The following is a 5,961-nucleotide window of genomic DNA, read 5'->3' on the forward strand; positions in this document are numbered from 1 at the left end:
CGTTAAGTGGTTTGTTAGTTTGTTTGTTAATGGGTAGTCAAACAGCTGTATTACCGTTAGTTAGGTAGGTTAGTTAAACAGATAGTTTGATAGTTAGCTAAGCAGTTAGAGTCAGTTAGTTAACTTTACTATATTGTGTATTTATTTATTTATTTGTTTATATTATTTTGTTTATTTATTTTTATTTTATTTTGTTATTTTGTTTTTTCTTTTCCTTTTCTTTCTTTCTTTTCTTTTTTTCTATTTGTTTTCTTTTTTTTTTCTTTTTCTTTCTTTTTTCCTTTGTGTTTTCTTGCTGTTGGTTTTCTTTTTTGATGTTCTTTTTTGGTGTTCTTTTTTCCTATCATCCTTTTGTTGATGTTCGTTGGTCTGGGTGAGCCGCTTTCCTCCCAGAAGAGACCCGCCCATAATTTTGGAGATGTTGTTAGGGCCGAAAGGTGGATGATGTTTGTTTTATTTTATTTTCTTGACGTCGTTTGTTTCGTTCTTTTTATTGCTTTTGTTTTCTTTTTCGATGTTTTCCTGTTCTTTTTCTTTTTACTTCTTTTTGATGTTTTCTGTTGTTATTTTTTTTCCCATCATCCTTTTGTTGATGTTCCTTGGTCTGGATGAGCCGCTTTCCTCCCAGAAGAGACCCATCCATAATTTTGGTGATGTTGTTTGGGGCCGAAAGGTGGATGATGTTTCTTTGTATTTTTCTTTTCTTGATGTTGTTCATTTATTTCTGTTGCTTTTCTTTTTCGATATTTTTTCTGTTCTTTTTCCATATTTTTTGGGTGTTCTTTTCTATATCATCCCTTGTTGATGTTCTTTGGTCTGGGTGAGCCGCTTTCTCCCCAGAAGAGACCCACCCATAATTTTGGTGATGTTAGTCAGGGCCGGAAGGTGGATGATGTTTGTTATATTTTTCTTTCCTTGATGTGTTTTTCTTTGTTTTTTTTATGTTCATTTATTCATATCATCCTTTTGTTGATGTTCGTTGGTCTGGGTGAGCCGCTTTCCTCCCAGAAGAGACCCACCCATAATTTTGGCGATGTTAGGGCCTAAAGGTGGATGATCTTTTTGTTTCTTTTCTTGATGTTTCGTTTCTGTATTTTCCATTTTTCTGGTGTTCTTTTTTATTTTCCTTTTCTTTGGTGTTCCCATGGCGTGGATTGTCTACGACAGTATAACGAGCACCATAAGCCCGGGTTTATTTAGAGTTTGCTCTCCTAGGCAGACTGCCTACCACGGCTGACGACCTCCACCTGCCCGGGTTTATTGTTCGGAGTTTGCTCTCCTAGGCAGATTGCCTACCACGGCTGACGAGCTCCACCTGCCCGGGTTTGTTGTTCGGAGTTTGCTCTCCTAGGCAGATTGCCTACCAGGCCTGACGAGCTCCACCTGCCCGGGTTTGTTGTTCGGAGTTTGCTCTCCTAGGCAGATTGCCTACCACGGCTGACGAGCTCCACCTGCCCGGGTTTGTTGTTCGGAGTTTGCTCTCCTAGGTGTATTGCCTACCACGGCTGACGAGCTCCACCTGCCCGGGTTTGTTGTTCGGAGTTTGCTCTCCTAGGTGAATTGTCTCCCACGGCTAACGACCTCCACCTGCCCGGGTTTGTTTAGAGTTTGCTCTCCTAGGTGAATTGCCTCCCACGGCTGACGACCTCCACCTGCCCGGGTTTGTATAGAGTTTGCTCTCCTAGGTGAATTGCCTACCACGGCTAACGACCTCCACCTGCCCGGGTTTGTATAGAGTTTGCTCTCCTAGGTGAATTGCCTACCACGGCTAACGACCTCCACCTGCCCGGGTTTGTTTAGAGTTTGCTCTCCTAGGTGAATTGCCTCCCACGGCTGACGAGCTCCACCTGCCCGGGTTTGTTTAGAGTTTGCTCTCCTAGGTGAATTGCCTACCACGGCTAACGACCTCCACCTGCCCGGGTTTGTTTAGAGTTTGCTCTCCTAGGTGAATTGCCTCCCACGGCTAACGAGCCTCACCTGCCCGGGTTTGTTTAGAGTTTGCTCTCCTAGGTGAATTGCCTCCCACGGCTAACGACCTTCACCTGCCCGGGTTTGTTTAGAGTTTGCTCTCCTAGGTGAATTGCCTACCACGGCTAACGACCTCCACCTGCCCGGGTTTGTTTAGAGTTTGCTCTCCTAGGTGAATTGCCTACCACGGCTAACGACCTCCACCTGCCCGGGTTTGTTTAGAGTTTGCTCTCCTAGGTGAATTGCCTACCACGGCTAACGACCTCCACCTGCCCGGGTTTGTTTAGAGTTTGCTCTCCTAGGTGAATTGCCTACCACGGCTAACGACCTTCACCTGCCCGGGTTTGTTTAGAGTTTGCTCTCCTAGGTGAATTGCCTACCACGGCTAACGACCTCCACCTGCCCGGGTTTGTTTAGAGTTTGCTCTCCTAGGTGAATTGCCTACCACGGCTAACGACCTCCACCTGCCCGGGTTTGTTTAGAGTTTGCTCTCCTAGGTGAATTGCCTACCACGGCTAACGACCTCCACCTGCCCGGGTTTGTTTAGAGTTTGCTCTCCTAGGTGAATTGCCTTCCACGGCTAACGAGCCTCACCTGCCCGGGTTTGTATAGAGTTTGCTCTCCTAGTGGTGCCTTCCACGGCTAACGAGCCTCACCTGCCCGGGTTTGTATAGAGTTTGCTCTCCTAGGTGAATTGCCTACCACGGCTAACGACCTCCACCTGCCCGGGTTTGTATAGAGTTTGCTCTCCTAGGCAGATTGCCTACCACGGCTAACGAGCTCCTCCTGCCCGGGTTTATTGTTCGGAGTTTGCTCTCCTAGGCAGATTGCCTACCACGGCTAACGAGCTCCACCTGCCCGGGTTTGTAGCCGGAAGATCTCCGGCACCTCCGTCGGGGCCCGGAGGGACGCCGAGGAGCCCTGCCTGGAGCCCTCCATTCCTGCCATGCTCGCCAGGGAGACCTTGGGCTCGCTGGCGCTCCACACCCCCGCCGAGGCGAGGATGCAAGAACTCGCTTCTTAAAACTACCAGACTGGATTATAAAATTAATCATAATTACTGTGAAGGCGCCGGTCACCGCGTTTATCGGTTCAGGGATGGAAGACCGACGGGCCTGGGAAACGCGCACAAGCATCCAAAAGAATCCTCGCGACGGCTCGCGACGCAGCATCCGTTTCCCTTTTCTTTCTCATTCCAATTTTTTTTTTTATTATATTTTCCTTCTCTGATTGATTGATGGATTGATTTTACTTGGTAGGAATCTGCTCACCAATTAACACCATTCAGGTGTACATTGCACCCACACACCTGCCGAGAGAAAACACCAGTGAGAGTGGTGACGCTCACGAAGACGGCTCGCTAGAGTTTCCTAACATTCGCATCGGGGCCCACATCTCTTTAGTCGTCCGTCTCTTTATTTTTATCTTCTCTATTTCATTCTATTTCTCCCTTTCTTTCATCCTTGCTCTCCATCTATGAATTTATTTATTTAATTCTCTCTCTCTCTCTCTCTCTCTCTCTCTCTCTCTCTCTCTCTCTCTCTCTCTCTCTCTCTCTCTCTCTCTCTCTCTCTCTCTCTCTCTCTCTCTCTCTCTCTCTCCACACACACACACACACACACACACACACACACACACACACACACACACACACAGCTTTCGTAGGCGTTGTGGGTATTGCCAGGGGTAGTTTAATGACCCTGGTGGTAGTCTGACCTCCTATCTGTACTATGGACCTAAAAAAAACACTCATGAGAATCAGACTGATCTGCTTTGACCCCCGTGGAAAAACTTGGTATGAGAGACAGAAGCGTCTGAGAATACCGGCCTAGGAGTTGTCATGTATGAGTCGAGTGTCCTCTTGTTGGGTTAAGGATATGCACTGTTAATTATTTATTCATTTATTAGCATCACAGGAGGCGGCTCAAAGACAAAACAAAACACACTCACTAAAAACACCAACCACTTCTCCCACTATCAGAAAACACTCACCATCATGTGTTTTTTTCTTTTTTTTTCTCTCTCCCATTTATATATTTATTTTCGCATCATAGCAGGCAAACACTAGCACACAGCACACACACAAAAACGATAACCACTTCTCCCACCATCAGAAAACAGTCACCATAATGTGCTTTTTCTATTTTTTTCTCTCCCATTTATCTAATTATTTTCGCATCACAGGAGGCAGCTCAAGGGTAACACAATAACACCCCAAAAAACTAAACCACTTCTCCCACAATCAGAAAGCAGTCACCATCATGTGCTTTTCTCCTTTTTTTCTCTCCCATTTATCTGTTTATTTTCGCATCACAGGAAGCAGCTCAAAGGTAAAACAATAACACAAAAAAAGTCTGTCCACCACTTCTCCTCCCACAAACACACGAAAAAAATAGCTGCCATCAAGTGCTTTTTCTCTTTTTTCTTTTCTTTCATTAATTCATTGAGTTTTCACGTCATAGGAGTTTCATTTGATGTTGATGAAAGTTCAGCATGCAGCTTTTTTTTATTTATATTGCCATTGTGCGGAACTTATTCTATGAGTATGTCGGAAAAAATGACCGAACGGGTAAATGTTATAAGAACATAAGAACATAAGAACGCAGGAGTCTGCAAGAGGCCGGTAGGCCTGTACGAGGCAGCTCCTTTGACCCTAAGCTCCCGTGTATCTAACCCCACCTAATATCGCTGTCCATGAATTTATCTAGTCTATTTTTGAATGTGACAATTGTATTGGCACTCACCACATGACTGCTAAGCCTATTCCACTCATCCACCACCCTATTAGTAAACCAATTTTTGCCTATGTCCCTGTTGAATCTGAATTTATCCAGTTTAAACCCGTTACTTCGTGTCCTACCCGGTTCTCTTACCAACAAAACCTTATGAATGTCTCCCTTATTAAAGCCCTTCATCCATTTATAAACCTCGATCATGTCTCCACGCACCCTTCGCCTTTCTAGAGAATGCAAGTTTAACTGTTTGAGTCTTTCCTCGTATGGCAGTTTCTCAACCCTGAATCATCTTAGTCATCCTCCTCTGCACCGATTCTAACATTTTGATATCCATTCTATAGTAGGGTGACCAGAACTGAACCGCATAGTCAAGATGAGGTCTAACTAATGCTAAATATAGTTTGAGGAAGACTTGGGGGGCTTCTGTTTTACGCTCTTGAAATAAATCCCAGTACCCTATTAGCTCGATTTCTAGCTTGAATGCATTGTGCCCTTGGACGGAGATCAGAGCTCACTAACCCCTAAATCCCTCTCGCACCCAGACCTACTTATGAGAGTGTCATTTAAGCAATAGTTATGTGAGGGGTTGTTCCTACCTACACTCAGAATACTGCACTTCCCTACATTGAACTCCATCTGCCATTTATCCGCCCAGTCATATAATCTGTTGAGTTCACCTTGGAGAATACTAGCGTCCTGATCCGACTCAATTACTCTACCGATCTTGGTATCATCTGCAAATTTACTAACATCACTACTAATTCCTGTGTCTAAGTCATTGATATAAATAATAAACAAAAGTGGACCTAATACCGAACCTTGTGGGACCCCACTCGTAACACATCCCCAGTCAGATCTTTTACCATTGATTTGCACTCTTTGCTTCCTATTGCTAAGCCACGCCTTGACCCAGTTCAAAACTTTACCCTCTACTCCGTGAGCCTGTAATTTAAGCAACAGTCGTTGGTGAGGAACTTTGTCAACCCCATTTTGGGGAAGCAAAATGGGGTTCGATCCTTATGAGAAGAAAGTTTTATCTGGGAATTATTGGGTCTGGATTAAAGTCTTCTTCCACCTCTTCCGCTGCTTCCTCTTCTTCCTCCTTTTCTTCCTCCACTTACCCTCTTCTAGGTTCTATCTGTACACCTCTATATAGTTTCTCGTGGAAATAGTATAAGAATACACAGTCGTTCCACGCACAGCATGATGACGTCACACTCTCATCTGACCTAAATCTCGGCTCCAGGGTTCCCATGAA

The 5,961-nt window shown here is 44.8% G+C and overlaps 1 long non-coding RNA gene across 5 annotated transcripts; it reads right to left on the reverse strand.

Moving 5' to 3' along the window:
• Positions 1–221: 221 nt before the first annotated feature.
• Positions 222–2,776, reverse strand: LOC126983376 (uncharacterized). 5 transcript variants are annotated; one of them, XR_007735828.1, is made up of 3 exons: positions 2,625–2,771; positions 2,303–2,562; positions 222–2,237 (listed from the first exon to the last, which is right to left on the reverse strand). It is a non-coding gene; the product is annotated as an uncharacterized LOC126983376 (long non-coding RNA). The 5 variants fall into 5 exon arrangements; XR_007735826.1 differs by having other exon boundaries at positions 222–2,036; positions 2,102–2,562; XR_007735825.1 differs by having other exon boundaries at positions 222–1,977; positions 2,043–2,562.
• Positions 2,777–5,961: the final 3,185 nt, after the last annotated feature.

The sequence above is a fragment of the Eriocheir sinensis genome, chromosome 53 (assembly GCF_024679095.1).
Source record: "Eriocheir sinensis breed Jianghai 21 chromosome 53, ASM2467909v1, whole genome shotgun sequence".
Taxonomy (NCBI): Eukaryota; Metazoa; Arthropoda; class Malacostraca; order Decapoda; family Varunidae; genus Eriocheir; species Eriocheir sinensis.